We start from the raw sequence: 18,901 nt of genomic DNA, 5'->3' as shown, positions 1-18,901 counted from the left end.
GTGCTGACGCCACTTCAGAGATGTAGCTGGCGGGGTTGGAGGCCAGGGTAAATAGTAGAGACAGTGGAGCCAGAGGCCTAAGTGAAGCATGGTTAGAATCAGTAGTAGTCAACAACCTCCATAAAAACCGCTGCCCATTGGCCTCTGCATGCGGCATGCGTAATCCTGGGCTCCAACAGTGTCAGTTGGTGTTCAGAAGTGTCGTCTCCACAGAGCCAAACACATTCGTTCAAGTGTTAGTGGGGTTCAGCACTGCCAGCTGTTCCCCTGCTGTGGAGATGGCAAGTCTCCTGCTGCCTTCAGCTGCCAAAAGCAACAGGCCCCAGCCTGCTCCTCGCCTAATCCTGGGCTCCAACAGCATCAGTTGGTGTTCAGAAGTGACATCTCCACAGAGCCAAACACATTAGTTCGAGTATTAGTGGGTTTCAGCACTGCCAGCTGTTCCCCTGCTGTGGAGATGGCAAGTCTCCTGCTGCCTTCACCTGCCAAAAGCAACAGGCCCCAGCCTGCTCCTCGCCTAATCCTGGGCTCCAACAGCGTCAGTTGGTGTTCAGAAGTGTCGTCTCCACAGAGCCAAACACATTCGTTCGAGTGTTAGTGGGTTTCAGCACTGCCAGCTGTTCCCCTGCTGTGGAGATGGCAAGTCTCCTGCTGCCTACACCTGCCAAAATCCAGTAGGCCCCAGCCTGCTCCACGCCTAATCCTGGGCTCCAACAGCGTCAGTTGGTGTTCAGAAGTGACATCTCCACAGAGCCAAACACATTCGTTCGAGTGTTAGTGGGTTTCAGCACTGCCAGCTGTTCCCCTGCTGTGGAGATGGCAAGTCTCCTGCTGCCTTCACCTGCCAAAAGCAACAGGCCCCAGCCTGCTCCTCGCCTAATCCTGGGCTCCAACAGCGTCAGTTGGTGTTCAGAAGTGTCATCTCCACAGAGCCAAACACATTCGTTCAAGTGTTAGTGGGGTTCAGCACTGCCAGCTGTTCCCCTGCTGTGGAGATGGCAGTCTCTCCTGCTGTCAGCTCATTCCAAATACAGTAGGCCTCTGCCTACACCCTCCTATTTCCTGGGCTTCAACACAGCCAGTTGTAGCTCGGAAGTGCCGTCCACACGGAAAGAGACACTTGCTCCCGTGTCTCAGTGGGGTTCAGTAACGTCAGCTGATCCCCTGTTGTGTGGATGGCAGTCTCTCCTGCTGTCACCTCATTCCAAATACAGTAGGCCTCTGCCTACACCCTCCTATTTCCTGGGATTCAACACAGCCAGTTGTAGCTTGGAAGTGCCGTCCACACGGAAAGAGACACTTGCTCCCGTGTCTCAGTGGGGTTCAGTAACGTCAGCTGATCCCCTGCTGTGTGGATGGCAGTCTCTCCTGCTGTCACCTCATTCCAAGTACAGTAGGCCTGTGCCTACACCCTCCTATTTCCTGGGCTTCAACACAGCCAGTTGTAGCTCGGAAGTGCCGTCCACACGGAAAGAGATACTTGCTCCCGCGTCTCAGTGGGGTTCAGTAACGTCAGCTGATCCCCTGCTGTGTGGATGGCAGTCTCTCCTGCTGTCACCTCATTCCAAATACAGTAGGCCTCTGCCTACACCCTCCTATTTCCTGGGCTTCAACACAGCCAGTTGTAGCTCGGAAGTGCCGTCCACACGGAAAGAGACACTTGCTCCCGTGTCTCAGTGGGGTTCAGTAACGTCAGCTGATCCCCTGCTGTGTGGATGGCAGTCTCTCCTGCTGTCACCACATTCCAAATACAGTAGGCCTCTGCCTACACCCTCCTATTTCCTGGGCTTCAACACAGCCAGTTGTAGCTCGGAAGTGCCGTCCACACGGAAAGAGACACTTGCTCCCGTGTCTCAGTGGGGTTCAGTAACGTCAGCTGATCCCCTGCTGTGTGGATGGCAGTCTCTCCTGCTGTCGCCACATTCCAAATACAGTAGGCCTCTGCCTACACCCTCCTATTTCCTGGGATTCAACACAGCCAGTTGTAGCTCGGAAGTGCCATCCACACGGAAAGAGATACTTGCTCCCGTGTCTCAGTGGGGTTCAGTAACGTCAGCTGATCCCCTGCTGTGTGGATGGCAGTCTCTCCTGCTGTCACCTCATTCCAAATACAGTAGGCCTCTGCCTACACCCTCCTATTTCCTGGGCTTCAACACAGCCAGTTGTAGCTCGGAAGTGCCGTCCACACGGAAAGAGATACTTGCTCCCGTGTCTCAGTGGGGTTCAGTAACGTCAGCTGATCCCCTGCTGTGTGGATGGCAGTCTCTCCTGCTGTCACCACATTCCAAATACAGTAGGCCTCTGCCTACACCCTCCTATTTCCTGGGCTTCAACACAGCCAGTTGTAGCTCGGAAGTGCCGTCCACACGGAAAGAGACACTTGCTCCCGTGTCTCAGTGGGGTTCAGTAACGTCAGCTGATCCCCTGCTGTGTGGATGGCAGTCTCTCCTTCTGTCACCACATTCCAAATACAGTAGGCCTCTGCCTACACCCTCCTATTTCCTGGGCTTCAACACAGCCAGTTGTAGCTCGGAAGTGCCGTCCACACGGAAAGAGATACTTGCTCCCGTGTCTCAGTGGGGTTCAGTAACGTCAGCTGATCCCCTGCTGTGTGGATGGCAGTCTCTCCTGCTGTCACCTCATTCCAAATACAGTAGGCCTCTGCCTACACCCTCCTATTTCCTGGGCTTCAACACAGCCAGTTGTAGCTTGGAAGTGCCGTCCACACGGAAAGAGACACTTGCTCCCGTGTCTCAGTGGGGTTCAGTAACGTCAGCTGATCCCCTGCTGTGTGGATGGCAGTCTCTCCTGCTGTCACCACATTCCAAATACAGTAGTCCTCTGCCTACACCCTCCTATTTCCTGGGCTTCAACACAGCCAGTTGTAGCTCGGAAGTGCCGTCCACACGGAAAGAGACACTTGCTCCCGTGTCTCAGTGGGGTTCAGTAACGTCAGCTGATCCCCTGCTGTGTGGATGGCAAAGTCTCCTGCTGCCTACACAGTTGTACCACTACTGATTTTTAACCGTGCTCCAATTAGGCCTGTGGCTCCACTGTCTCTCGTATTTCCCCTGTCCTCCAACCCCGCCAGTTACAGCTCCGAAGTGGCATCTGCACAATCCACACTTGTTCCTGTGTTACAGGTGTTCAGTCCGGTCAGTTAATCCCCTGGTGTGTGTCCGGCAATGTCACCTGCTCTGTCCACATTCACATAACTAGTTATGAGAATGTGGACAGAGCAGGCGACATTGCCGGACACACATCAGGGGATTAACTGACCGGACTGAACACCTGTTACACAGGAACAAGTGTGGATTTTGCAGACGCCACTTCGGAGCTGTAACTGGCGGGGTTGGAGGACAGGGGAAATACGAAAATCAGTGAAGCCACAGTCCTAAGTGGAGCTTGGTTAAAATTAGTAGAAGTCTACAACCGATCTTAAAATTTCTTCAATGCAGCCTCAGCCTGCTCCGTGCTTGTCCCTGGGCTTCAACACAGCCAGTTGTTGCTCGGAAGTGCCGTCTTCACAGAGTAAAACACTAGCTCCTGTGTTTGTGGGGTTCAGTAACGTCAGCTGTTCCCCTGCTGTTTTGATGGCAATCTGTCCTGCTGCCTCCCAATTGACAGCACATCAGGCCTCAGCCTGCTAAGTGCTTGTCCTGGGCTCCAACATCGCCAGTTGCTGCTCATAACTGACTTTGGCACGGGTACTCCCTCCTGCCCAGCTTGGTTCCAGCCCTGCCTGCTGTTTCCGGGAAGTGTCAATGTCAGTTTGCCACCCCAAGTTGCCATTTCGTGTTGCGGTTGGGTTAGCCGAGGCTAGGGTGCCAGCAGTTTAGGTGCTTCCTATGTGGACTGCGGGTTCTGGTAAGAAAGGCTTGTTCCGTAGTGCCAGTAGGACAAGCACCCCCTGTAGGACTGTGTGATTCGGTAACTGCGGCCAGCTTGCAGCATGCCAACTTTGCTTTTCAGGGGTAACTTCTGCTACCCCTCCGGGTTCCAGCACCGTCAGCTGGTTCTCGTCAGAGCCTTTGGCCTAGGTGCCTCCATCTCGGTATCCGAGTTCCGGCAATGTCTGCTGGTCCTTGGTAGTGCTTTGTAGCACAGGTACCTCCTGCTTAGTAACCGGGTTTCAGCACCGTCAGCTGGTCCTCGGTTGTGCCATTGGCTCTTATTCCTTCTGCTGCCCCTCCGGGTGCCAGCACTGTCAGCTGGTCCTCGCTATTTCCATTTGCTCTTGCAGCTTATGCTACCCCTCCGGGTTCCAGCACCGTCAGCTGGTTCTCGTCAGAGCCTTTGGCCTAGGTGCCTCCATCTCGGTATCCGAGTTCCGGCAATGTCTGCTGGTCCTTGGTAGTGCTTTGTAGCACAGGTACCTCCTGCTTAGTAACCGGGTTCCAGCACCGTCAGCTGGTCCTCGGTTGTGCCATTGGCTCTTATTCCTTCTGCTGCCCCTCCGGGTGCCAGCACTGTCAGCTGGTCCTCGCTATTTCCATTTGCTCTTGCAGCTTATGCTACCCCTCCGGGTTCCAGCACCGTCAGCTGGTTCTCGTCAGAGCCTTTGGCCTAGGTGCCTCCATCTCGGTATCCGAGTTCCGGCAACGTCTGCTGGTCCTTGGTAGTGCTTTGTAGCACAGGTACCTCCTGCTTAGTAACCGGGTTCCAGCACCGTCAGCTGGTCCTCGGTAGTGCCATTGGCTCTTGTTCCTTCTGCTGCCCCTCCGGGTGCCAGTACAGTCAGCTGGTTCAAGAGGACAAAGAACAGGAAGACAACCACCAAGATGCAGAACAACAAGAGAGAGAAGACAAAGAAGCATAAAAAAACAAAGCAGAAGAACATTAAGCATAAGACTAATACTCTGAGCAAATGATATTATCTTATTTATAAGCAGAAGAAGACTAAGCAGTGTATGGGGGTGAGTCCGTTCCTCCTCGTGGTGCCCCTGGAAAAGGCCTGCTGCTGCAGGCCAAACTGAACGCGGACAAATCCTGTTGTAAATCTTTTGTGACAGGCAGAACGGAAGGTGTAAACTTCTAACTTTTCTAGATAACAACTACAGGAATGCCTGACACAAACAAGAATATGATGAAGAGGAATAGGAAGAAGATGAAGAAGTTGAATATGTAGAATAATAATTGTTGAATAAGAAGAATATGAAGAATGTAAGAAAAGGAAGAAGAAGAAGAATGTAAAAAAAGGAAGTAGAAGAATTTAAAAAAAGGAAGAAGAGTGTAAAAAAAGGAATAAGAAGAAGAATATAAAAAAAGGAAGTAGAAGAATGTAAAAAAAGGAAGAAGAATGTAAAAAAAGGAATAAGAAGAAGAAGAAGGTAAAAAAAGGAAGAAGAATAAGAAAGAAGAAGAAAGAAGAAAGAAGAAGAAGACATACATGTCTGGCAAAATATAAATGAGGCTAACATAGTCAATATCTTTGTAACTCCTAACGTCTTTAAAAAAAAAGTTTAATTCCTGCTATTCCATTTGATTGGGCTAAACCTCTATGGCTTTAATGTCTCCTCCACCTCCCACAATACATTCTACATTATTCTTAGTTGTTTTTCTTCATGTAGAATTAACCTACAAGGAAAGAAAGGGTTTTTTTTAATTCCGATATTTTGGCCCCAGTGACTTGCATTGGTTCCCGGTATCGGAATCGGCGATACCGATACTTTTTTTTAAGATCGGCCGATCCATTCCGATCCGATATTTTCAAGTATCGGCTGGTATCGCTCAACTCTAGTGACAACCACTACACTTCAGAAACTCCATGCAAAGCTAAAGATGTTTAAACATGCTGAAATGAACTTGAAAAAGAAAAAAACATCCAGCCAAAGTCAAGAGGTCTTACTCTATGTCTGAAGACAGGACAAAGTGCATTTTGCAACACAGGAACCTTTCATTTGTCAGGCTATTGGAGAAAAAGAACAAACAGGGAAACAAAAAAATGCTCCACAAAACATTCTCATGCCTTTGTCCAAAAGCCAAAAAGAAAAAGCACTGAGATGCCTGCTTTCGCACCTTGATCCTATCAGGTGTTACTTGAATTAGGAACACTTAGACACTGTCAAAAACACACATGCTTGCCAAAAGCAAAAACGGGTAGAAATAATCACATTGGTAAAAGTAATGCTCATTAAACCAGCAATAGAATATGCTAACTAAGGCTAATTAAGCCAACAATATACGTTTGTGATCAAAATAAAGAAAAGCCACATGTTTCTGCCCGGGATCAAAACAGGGAACTTTCAGGAGGACGGCAAACAGGACAATCACTACACTACAGTAACGTGACAAGAGCGTTTACTGTGGTCATGGCAAGCATTAAAGATCAAGCACTCATTGTCAAAAGCGCTAGTTTGCAAGAGGAACGCTGTGTTTCTGCCTAGTTTCGAACTGAGGACCTTTCACGTGTAAAGCTAACGTGATAACCGCTACACTACAGAAACAAACCAATTCAAACAAACAAAAAATGATGTGGTCATGGCAAGCAATAAAGAACAAGCACTGAAAGTCAAAAAGATCGTTTTCCAAGAGAAATAGCTGTGTTTCTGCAAAGTTTCGAACTGGGGACCTTTCGCGTGTGAGTCAAACGTGATAACGGCTACACTACAGAAACCGGATGCAAGCGCTTACTGTGGTGACAACAAGCAATCGAGATCAAGAACTGAAAGTCAAAAGCTTGGATACCAAAGGGTAACAGCGTGTTTCTGCCCAGTTTCGAACTGTGGACCTTTCGCGAGTTAGGCGAACGTGATAACCACTACACTACAGAAACCGGCTGCGGAAGGTTACTGTGGTCATGACGAGCCATCGAGAACAAAGACTCAACGTCAAAAGCTTTAATACCAACGCCTAATGTCATGCTTCTATCCAGTTTCGAACTGGGGACCGTTCGCGTGTGAGGTGAACGTGACAACCACTACACTTCAGAAACTCAATGCAAAGATAAACATGTTTAAACATGCTGAAATGAACTTGAAAAAGAAAAAAACAGCCAGCCAAAGTCAAGAGGTCTTCCTCTATGTCTGAAGACAGGACAAAGTGCATTTTGCAACACAGGAACCTTTCATTTGTCAGGCTATTGGAGAAAAAGAACAAACAGGGAAACAAAACCATGCTCCACAAAACATTCTCATGCCTTTGTCCAAAAGCCAAAAAGAAAAAGCACCTTGATGCCTGCTTTCGCACCTTGATCCTATCAGGTGTTACTTGAATTAGGAACACTTAGACACTGTCAAAAACACACATGCTTGCCAAACGCAAAAACGGGTAGAAATAATCACATTGGTAAAAGTAATGCTCATTAAACCAGCAAAAGAATATGCTAACTAAGGCTAATTAAGCCAACAATATACATTTGTGATCAAAATAAAGAAAAGCCACATGTTTCTGCCCGGGATCAAAACAGGGAACTTTCAGGAGGATGGCAAACAGGACAATCACTACACTACAGTAACCAGACAAGAGCGTTTACTGTGGTCATGGCAAGCATTAAAGATCAAGCACTCATTGTCAAAAGCGCTAGTTTGCAAGAGAAACGCTGTGTTTCTGCCCAGTTTCGAACTGAGGACCTTTCGCGTGTAAAGCGAACGTGATAACCTCTACACTACAGAATCCAACCAACTCAAAAAAAACCAAAAATGCTGTGGTCATGGCAAGCAATAAAGAACAAGCATTGAAAGTCAAAAAGATAGTTTTCCAAGAGAAAAAGCTGTGTTTCTGCCCAATATCGAACTGTGGACCTTTCGCGTGTGAGGCAAACGTGATAACCGGTACACTACAGAAACCGGATGCAAGTGCTTACTGTGGTGACAACAAGCAATTGAGATCAAGAACTGAAAGTCAAAAGCTTGGATGCCAAAGGGTAACATTGTGTTTCAGCCCAGTTTCAAACTGGGGACCTTTCGCGTGTTAGGCGAACGCGACAACCACTACATTACAGAAACCGGCTACGGAAGGTTACTGTGGTCATGACGAGCCATAGAGAACAAAGACTCAACATCAAAAGCTTTAATTTCAACGCCTAATGTCATGCTTTTATCCAGTTTCGAACTGGGGACCGTTCGCGTGTGAGGTGAACGTGACAACCACTACACTTCAGAATCGCCATGCGAAGCTAAAGATGTTTAAACATGCTGAAATGAACTTGAAAAAGGAAAAAAACATCCAGCCAAAGTCAAGAGGTCTTCCTCTATGTCTGAAGACAGGACAAAGTGCATTTTGCAACACAGGAACCTTTCATTTGTCAGGCTATTGGAGAAAAAGAACAAACAGGGAAACAAAACCATGCTCCACAAAACATTCTCATGCCTTTGTCCAAAAGCCAAAAAGAAAAAACACCTAGATGCCTGCTTTCGCACCTTGATCCTATCAGGTGTTACTTGAATTAGGAACACTTAGACACTGTCAAAAACACACATGCTTGCCAAAAGCAAAAACGGGTAGAAATATTCACATTGGTAAAAGTAATGCTCATCAAACCAGCAATAGAATATGTTAACTAAGGCTAATTAAGCCAACAATATATGTTTGTGATCAAAATAAAGAAAAGTCACATGTTTCTACCCGGAATCAAAACAGGGAACATTCAGGAGGATGGCAAACAGGACAATCACTACACTACAGTAACCAGACAAGAGCGTTTACTGTGGTCATGGCAAGCATTAAAGATCAAGCACTCATTGTCAAAAGCGCTAGTTTGCAAGAAAAACACTGTGTTTCTGCCCAGTTTCGAACTAGGGACCTTTCGCGTGTTAGGCAAACGTGATAACCTCTACACTACAGAAACCGGATGCAAGCGCTTACTGTGGTGACAACAAGCAATCGAGATCAAGAACTGAAAGTCAAAAGCTTGGATACCAAAGGGTAACAGCGTGTTTCTGCCCAGTTTCGAACTGGGGACCTTTCGAGTGTTAGGCGAACGTGATAACTAGAGTTGAGCGAAACGGGTCGAAAAAATTCAAAAGTCGTCGACTTTTGGCAAAGTCGGGTTTCATGAAACGAAACCCGACCCTAGGATGAGGTCGACCACGAGGCCCGCGACTTACGCGCCAAAGTCGCGTTTCAAAAGTTTGTTTTGCGCTCTTTTTCAGCCAATCAGGATCCACGGACACTGTGGGCAAAGTGATGACCTAGGCACGGGTCACCACCATCTTTCAGAAGGGCATGCAAGTGATTGGCTTGCTTTGGTGGGCGTCACAGGGCGTATAAAAGGGCGTGCACGCCGACCGCCATCTTACTTCTGCCGATCTTAGCATAGGGAGAGGTTGCTGCTGATTCTGTAGGGAGAGCGTTAGGCAGGGAAGAAGACAAAAAAACTGCTTCTGCTGCTAGCGATTTGGCCTGCACAACACACAAGTCACTGTGTGTGCAGTGCAAGGGGAGGCTATATTGTGGTGTATCAGTGGTGTTGGTTGTTGGGCTGCCTTTTAAGGCTTCCTGACACTCTGGCATTGCTGTTTACCCACTGCTCCGCAAACTGCTTTTTTAAAAGCAATCCAATCTCCCTTATCCTCTAGTCACTTTTGTCACAGCTGTGCCATCGAGCCTGTCACATAGCGCTCAGATATCAGTGGGCCTCACGCAATCCACAAGTGTCCAGTGTCCAAAAGTGTGCGCAGAGATTCAAAATCTCCATTATCCTCTCGTCACTTTGGTCACAGGCAGCTGTGCCATCGAGCGTGTCACATAGCGCTCAGATATCAGTGGGCCTCACACAATCCACAAGTGTCCAGTGTCCAAAAGTGTGCGCAGAGATTCAAAATCTCCATTATCCTCTCGTCACTTTGGTCACAGGCAGCTGTGCCATCGAGCGTGTCACATAGCGACCAGATATCAGTGGGCCTCACACTATCCACAAGTGTCCAGTTTCCAAAAGTGTGCGCAGAGATTCAAAATCTCCATTATCCTCTCGTCACTTTGGACACAGGCAACTGTGCCATCGAGCGTGTCACATAGCGCTCAGATATCAGTGGGCCTCACACAATCCACAAGTGTCCAGTGTCCAAAAGTGTGCGCAGAGATTCAAAATCTCCATTATCCTCTCGTCACTTTGGTCACAGGCAGCTGTGCCATCGAGCCTGTCACATAGCGCTCAGATATCAGTGGGCCTCACACATTCCACAAGTGTCCAGTGTCCAAAAGTGTGCGCAGAGATTCAAAATCTCCATTATCCTCTCGTCACTTTGGTCACAGGCAGCTGTGCCATCGAGCGTGTCACATAGCGCTCAGATATCAGTGGGCCTCACACAATCCACAAGTGTCCAGTGTCCAAAAGTGTGCGCAGAGATTCAAAATCTCCATTATCCTCTCGTCACTTTGGTCACAGGCAGCTGTGCCATCGAGCGTGTCACATAGCGCTCAGATATCAGTGGGCCTCACACAATCCACAAGTGTCCAGTGTCCAAAAGTGTGCGCAGAGATTCAAAATCTCCATTATCCTCTCGTCACTTTGGTCACAGGCAGCTGTGCCATCGAGCGTGTCACATAGCGCTCAGATATCAGTGGGCCTCACACAATCCACAAGTGTCCAGTGTCCAAAAGTGTGCGCAGAGATTCAAAATCTCCATTATCCTCTCGTCACTTTGGTCACAGGCAGCTGTGCCATCGAGCCTGTCACATAGCGCTCAGATATCAGTGGGCCTCACACAATCCACAAGTGTCCAGTGTCCAAAAGTGTGCGCAGAGATTCAAAATCTCCATTATCCTCTCGTCACTTTGGTCACAGGCAGCTGTGCCATCGAGCCTGTCACATAGCGCTCAGATATCAGTGGGCCTCACACAATCCAAAAGTGTCCACTGTCCACAGGTGTGTGCAGAAATTCTAAATCTCCCCTGTCCTATAGACACCTTGTACCTTGTTTTACATTACTATATAGTTTGTTGGATTTTGTCTATATTTCTACCAAAAATGAGGAAGGCTGGTGGAAGAGGCCGTGGAATTGGGCGGGGGTTGGCAGCTGGTAATGATGGTGTTGGTGGTGGATCTGATGGTAGTGGCAAGAGCAAAATAGGACCGAATGCAGGAGGTGCTGACCCTGTGTCATCGTCTGGCTACATAAGGCCTCGAACGCTTAGTTTTCTAGGAGTTGGCAAACCGCTTTTAAAGGCAGAGCATCAGGAAAAAGTTTTGTCTTACATTGCTGACTCAGCCTCCAGCTCTATCGCCTCCTCTTCTTCAGTTGTAAAATTAAAAGCACTGAGTCGTCATTGGAGGCTCATGTTCATGAACCACACCTTTCCTTGTGTCCTTCACCCCAACCAAGATTGAAGGATGACACAGGCCATACTACTGATTACTCCATGGAGCTGTTTTCACATACCATGCCTGGATTATCAAGTGAAATGGTGAATTACCCAGGCCAAGATGAATCTGACATGGAGTGCACTGATGCACAGCCGCTGATGGATGATTCTGCTGGTACATTCACTCAGAGCACTACATTGTCCTCGCAGTGTACAGAGCCAGATTTTGACCCTGATGAGACTCAGGTGCCCCTTCCCACACACTATACCACCATACACGGTGACACAGAGAAAGGTGCACATGACATAGAAGAGGAGGTGATGGATGACCCAGTTGTTGACCCAGATTGGCATCCATTGGGGGAAGAGGGTGCTGCTTCCAATAGCTCAGATGAGGAGCATCCACAGCAGACATCGACATCGCAACAGCTGTTATCTGGCAGGCCCGTAGCACTCCAAAGACAGGTTCCAAACATCAAAAGAGTTGTTGGACAGCTTGTCCAGAGGGTCAAAAGATCACAGCGTGCTAGGATGCAAAATGTCTGCCAAAGTAGGAAGAGTGCAGTGTGGCACTTTTTTGAACAAAATCCTCATGATCAGGCCAAGGTTATCTGTAAGAAGTGCGCAAAGACCTTTAGCCGAGGGAAAAATCTGAAAAATTTGAATACCAGTTGCATGCTTAGACATTTAACCAGCATGCACTTGCAAGCGTGGACACAACACCAAACCTCAAGTGCCACATGTGCAACTGATCACAACGAAGGTAGTCAGCAACGCTACATTGTTTCCCCCACTGTAAGCCCACCGGTTAGCACAGCAGCAAATGTTGAGGTGTCGTTGCAAGACCACAGCAGTCAGGGAATCCCACTGTTATATCAACGAAAGACTGATTCTAGGCCATCAGAAAGAACACCAACTCCATCACCATCATCAACCCTCTCTTAGTCCGCCCTGTCCACCGCTACTTCCACCATATGCAGCTCTCAAGTCCAGCTCACCCTCCCAGACACTATGAGTAGGTCAAGAAAGTACTCAGTCTCTCATCCGCGTACACTGGGTTTGAACGCCCACATTGCCAAACTAATCTCGTTTGAGATGATGCCCTTTCGGTTGGTGGAAAGCACAGCTTTCCGCAAACTCATGGCCTATGCAGTACCACGCTATGACCTACCCAGTCGCCACTTCTTCTCTCGCAAAGCCATCCCAGCCCTCCACCATCATGTGAAAGACCGCATTGTCCATGCACTCAAGCAGTCAGTGAGCGGAAAGGTGCACCTCACAACTGATGCATGGTCCAGTCGGCATGGCCAGGGCCGTTACCTGTCCATCACTGCGCACTGGGTTAATGTGGTGGATGCAGGGTCCACAGGGGACAGCGGTGGTGGGACAGTGCTGCCTAGCCCACGGTATAGGAAACAGTTGGCTGTAGGCGTTCGACCCTCCTCCTCCTCCAGAAGCGAAAGCTCGTCCACAGAGCGCAGTCGTACGAGCACTCCATCTGCAGCTGCCACTGTTGCACACGATGTGTCCCCCTATCGAGCAGCTAGTGGAAAGCGTCAGCAGGCTGTGTTGCAGATGATGTGTTTGGGCGACAGACACACCGCCGAGGTGCTGGCCGAGTACTTGAAGCGACAAACTGAGTCATGGCTGGGCAGTGTACATCTTGAGGCAGGCAAGGTAGTTAGTGATAACGGCCGTAATTTTTTGGCAGCCATAGCCCTTTCAAAACTCAGCCACATACCTTGCTTGGCTCACACCTTGAACCTGGTGGTGCAGTGCTTCCTCAAAAATTATCCGGAGTTAACAGCCCTGCTCCAGAAGGTGCGAAGACTGTGCGTGCACATCCGCCGGTCGCCTGTACACTCCGTTCGTAAGCAGAAGCTGCAGCGATTGCTCCACCTTCCCAACCACCGCCTCATTATCGACATTGCAACAAGGTGAAACTCCACCCTGTACATGGTGAAGCGGCTGTGCGAGCAGAGGCAGGCCATAATGCATTTGTGGGAGGATACACGGCCAGGCACTTTGAGAGCAGACATGGAGTTGACAGGCGTGCAGTGGTCGAAGCTGAAAGACCTTTGTAAAGTCCTTCAGTGTTTTGAGGAATGCACACGGCTGGTAAGCGCAGACGACGCCATCCTAAGCATGAGCATCCCACTTATGCGTCTGCTCATGCAAACTTTGACGCACCTTAAGGAGCAGGCGTCTGCAGCCAATGTTGATGAGGAGGAAGAGGAGGAGGGAATCCTTGATGACATTCAGCCATTGTCTGCTCAGGGACCTCTCCTGGACGAGGTGGAGGAAGAAGAGGAGGAGGAGGAGGATGATGGGGATGATTACTTAGGGGAGGAGGATGCATGTCGTGGGGCAAGTGAAAATGTTGGCGTGGCAAGGTCTGGTACAGGGTTTGTGCGTGACTGGAGGGATGTGGATTTGCCAGAAAGTGCTCCTCCACCCAGCACTTGCAGTGCATCATTGACACCGGGAACATTGGCCCACATGTCAGATTATGCCTTGCGGATCCTAAAAAGGGACCCCCGCATTGCCAAAATGATGAAGGTTGACGACTACTGGTTGGCCAGCATCCTGGATCCACGCTATAAAGGCAAATTACAAAACATCATGCCACAGGAGAACCTTGACCTAATATTGGCTAATAAACAAGCAACTCTGGTAAATCGGTTGCTTGAGGCATTCCCAGCACACAGCAGCGGTGATTGTTCTCACACGAGCCGTACGGGCCGGGGGCAGCTTGGCAGAGGTGTTCGTGGTGCACACAGCAGAAGTGGCGTTGGAGACAGGGGTTTCATGACAATGTTGTGGACTGATTTTTCAAATACCGCTCACACAACTGGTAATACTGCATCGATGGAAAGTGACAGGAGACAGCAGTTGTCAACTATGGTTACAAACTACTTTTCCTCCCATTTCGATGTTCTCCCACACAGGTCATTCCCCTTTGACTATTGGGCCGCTAAACTGGACACCTGGCCTGAATTGGCCCAATATGCCTTACAGGAGCTCGCTTGCCCAGCTGCAAGTGTGCTATCGGAAAGAGTCTTCAGTGCAGCTGGATCAATCCTGACAGAAAAAAGGACCCGTCTGTCAACCCAAAATGTGGATGATCTAACCTTCATTAAAATGAACCACGCATGGGTTTCCAAGGATTTTGTCCCACCTTCCCCTGATGACACATAGGGTGACAGAAAAATGGCTTGCTTTGGTCCACCTCTTCCTGGTACTTCACCTATTTTGCCTTTTGCATCAGCTGAATGTCCAACATCAACATATGCCACTTTCTAAAACTACCTAACTGTGCTGCCTCCCACCCAATGGCCGGGGTCACCACCTACCGCACGACACCGTGCGAGTGCCGTTGCCCTGGACAGGTGGGTGGGCCGATTCTTGGGCGCGGGCACTGGCACAGGGTCCCTCATAGTGCAATCAAGTGTCTCTGACGGTGGTGGTGCACACCCGCCGTCAGACACACCGCTGTACTATGAGGGGAACAGTGCCAGTACCGACGCCCACGAGTGGGCCCCCCTTGCTTGGGCAGGGCCCCAGCATTTGCAATCTTTACCTCTCCCTGCTCCTCCGCTGTGTAATCTGGGCCGTCAAATCCATACTGTGCCTGACACCGTCTGAGCCTGCCTCCTGAGACATATATTTTGAATGTGTACGCTATCCATACATGTTATCTGGGGGTACGGTACCCTTTCTAACCTTTGTGCAATCACGTGCAATCCATACTGGGCCTGACACCGTCTGAGCCTGCCTTCTGAGACATATATTTTGAATGTGTACGCTATCCATACATGTTATCCAGGGATACGGTACCCTTTCTAACCTTTGTGCAATCACGTGCAATCCATACTGGGCCTAACACCGTCTGAGCCTGCCTCCTGAGACATATATTTTGAATGTGTACGCTATCCATACATGTTATCCAGGGATACGGTACCCTTTCTAACCTTTATGCAATCACGTGCAATCCATACTGGGCCTAACACCGTCTGAGCCTGCCTCCTGAGACATATAATTTGAATGTGTACGCTATCCATACATGTTATCCGGGGATACGGTACCCTTTCTAACCTTTGTGCAATCACGTGCAATCCATACTGTGCCTGACACCGTCTGAGCCTGCCTCCTGAGACATATATTTTGAATGTGTACGCTATCCATACATGTTATCCAGGGATACGGTACCCTTTCTAACCTTTGTGCAATCACGTGCAATCCATACTGGGCCTGACACCGTCTGAGCCTGCCTCCTGAGACATATATTTTGAATGTGTACGCTATCCATATATGTTATCCAGGGATACGGTACCCTTTCTAACCTTTGTGCAATCACGTGCAATCCATACTGGGCCTAACACCGTCTGAGCCTGCCTCCTGAGACATATATTTTGAATGTGTACGCTATCCATACATGTTATCCGGGGATACGGTACCCTTTCTAACCTTTGTGCAATCACGTGCAATCCATACTGGGCCTAACACCGTCTGAGACTGCCTCCTGAGACATATATTTTGAATGTGTACGCTATCCATACATGTTATCCGGGGATACGGTACCCTTTCTAACCTTTGTGCAATCACGTGCAATCCATACTGGGCCTAACAACGTCTGAGCCTGCCTCCTGAGACATATATTTTGAATATGTACGCTATCCATACATGTTATCCGGGGAAACGGTACCCTTTCTAACCTTTGTGCAATCACGTGCAATCCATACTGTGCCTGACACCGTCTGAGCCTGCCTCCTGAGACATATATTTTGAATGTGTACGCTATCCATACATGTTATCCAGGGATACGGTACCCTTTCTAACCTTTGTGCAATCACGTGCAATCCATACTGGGCCTAACACCGTCTGAGCCTGCCTCCTGAGACATATATTTTGAATGTGTACGCTATCCATACATGTTATCCAGGGATACGGTACCCTTTCTAACCTTTGTGCAATCACGTGCAATCCATACTGGGCCTAACACCGTCTGAGCATGCCTCCTGAGACATATATTTTGAATGTGTACGCTATCCATACATGTTATCCGGGGATACGGTACCCTTTTTAACCTTTGTGCAATCACGTGCAATCCATACTGGGCCTAACACCGTCTGAGCCTGCCTCCTGATACATATATTTTGAATGTGTACGCTATCCATACATGTTATCCGGGGATACGGTACCCTTTCTAACCTTTGTGCAATCACGTGCAATCCATACTGGGCCTAACACCATCTGAGCCTGCCTCCTGAGACATATATTTTGAATGTGTACGCTATCCATACATGTTATCCGGGGATACGGTACCCTTTCTAACCTTTGTGCAATCACGTGCAATCCATACTGTCCCTGACACCGTCTGAGCCTGCCTCCTGAGACATATATTTTGAATGTGTACGCTATCCATACATGTTATCCGGGGATACGGTACCCTTTCTAACCTTTGTGCAATCACGTGCAATCCATACTGGGTCTAACATTGTCTGAGCCTGCCTCCTGAGACATATATTTTGAATGTGTACGCTATCCATACATGTTATCCGGGGATACGGTACCCTTTCTAACCTTTGTGCAATCACGTGCAATCCATACTGTGCCTGACACCGTCTGAGCCTGCCTCCTGAGACATATATTTTGAATGTGTACGCTATCCATACATGTTATCCAGGGATACGGTACCCTTTCTAACCTTTGTGCAATCACGTGCAATCCATACTGGGCCTGACACCGTCTGAGCCTGCCTCCTGAGACATATATTTTGAATGTGTATGCTATCCATACATGTTATCCAGGGATACGGTACCCTTTCTAACCTTTGTGCAATCACGTGCAATCCATACTGGGCGTGAGAACGGCTGGCGAGCTGTTAAGCAAGCTACAGCACCTGTCCAGACAAGTACAGGGATTCCCTAGCGAGGAGACTTATTTGATTGTTTTCAATGTTGGGACAGCAATTTTTGGGGAGCACTATACTCTGGAGAATGATAGATGGGGCCCACCATACACTGGAACATTCCAAAGGTGGACATCAGACACTGGAGCAGCATTTACAGGGCCCATTATACACTAGAGCATTAGAAATGGGGCCCATTATGTTTGGAGCATTATTTGTGCCCATAAGACAGTGGAGCTTCATCCATGGGGACCAACATATACTGTAGCATTATGTGGAGCTCATCATATACTGTTTCAAACATTATATGGGACCAATGATTCTGTATGGAGAAATAGATGGGCCTCGTCATGAGATGTAAAAAGTGAGGTATTTTTCATTGTACTATACCGCTATTTATCTGCCGTATCGGAGCATGATGAGTTGTGGTATGTGTTAAAGGGGCGCTCTTTCGCCCAGGGCACATGAAAACCTGCAGCCAGCCCTCCCCCCCACAACTTTAGCCAAATAACACCCATTTTTCAGTGTGTAACTTGTATTATGAAGTTAATTAAGGTTGACAAGCTTAAGTAAGAAGAATTGATGCTTTTGGCATTCAAATGGGCACTGTAGGTGTGTTTCCTGTCCTCCTCTCACTGCCGACTTTTATTCCCCATTGACTTACATTGGGTTTCGTGTTTCGGGACGACCCCGACTTTTCCCTATAATCGGACGATCAAGCTCGACCCGACTTTTGGAAAAGTCGGGTTTCACTAAACGAAACGCGACCCTAAAAAACCAAAAGTCGCTCAACTCTAGTGATAACCACTACACTACAGAAACCGGCTGCGGAAGGTTACTGTGGTCATGACGAGCCATCGAGAACAAAGACTCAATTTCAAAAGCTTTAATATCAACGCCTAATGTCATGCTTCTATCAAGTTTCAAACTGGGGACCGTTCGCCTGTGAGGTGAACGTGACAACCACTACACTTAAGAAACTCCATGCAAAGCTAAAGATGTTTAAACATGCTGAAATGAACTTGAAAAAGAAAAAAACATCCAGCCAAAGTCAAGAGGTCTTCCTCTATGTCTGAAGACAGGACAAAGTGCATTTTGCAACACAGGAACCTTTCATTTGTCAGGCTATTGGAGAAAAAGAACAAACAGGGAAACAAAACCATGCTCCACAAAACATTCTCATGCCTTTGTCCAAAAGCCAAAAAGAAAAAGCACCTAGATGCCTGCTTTCGCACATTGATCCTATCAGGTGTTACTTGAATTAGGAACACTTAGACACTGTCAAAAACACACATGCTTGCCAAAAGCAAAAACGGGTAGAAATAATCACATTGGTAAAAGTAATGCTCATTAAACCAGCAATAGAATATGCTAACTAAGGCTAATTAAGCCAACAATATACGTTTGTGATCAAAATAAAGAAAAGCCACATGTTTCTGCCCGGGATCAAAACAGGGAACTTTCAGGAGGATGGCAAACAGGACAATCACTACACTACAGTAACCAGACAAGAGCGTTTACTGTGGTCATGGCAAGCATTAAAGATCATGCAGTCATTGTCAAAAGCGCTAGTTTGCAAGAGAAACGCTGTGTTTCGGCCCAGTTTCGAACTGAGGACCTTTCGCGTGTAAAACTAAAGTGATAACCGCGACACTACAGAAACAAACAGATTCAAAAAAACAAAAAATGCTGTGGTCATGGCAAGCAATAAAGAACAAGCACTGAAAGTCAAAAAGATCGTTTTCC

Source organism: Dendrobates tinctorius, unplaced genomic scaffold (assembly GCF_039654945.1).
Source record: "Dendrobates tinctorius isolate UK_male_01 unplaced genomic scaffold, ASM3965494v1 ptg000432c, whole genome shotgun sequence".
NCBI lineage: Eukaryota > Metazoa > Chordata > Amphibia > Anura > Dendrobatidae > Dendrobates > Dendrobates tinctorius.
The sequence above is the reverse complement of the archived record's forward strand: the minus strand, read 5'-3'. Positions refer to the sequence as shown.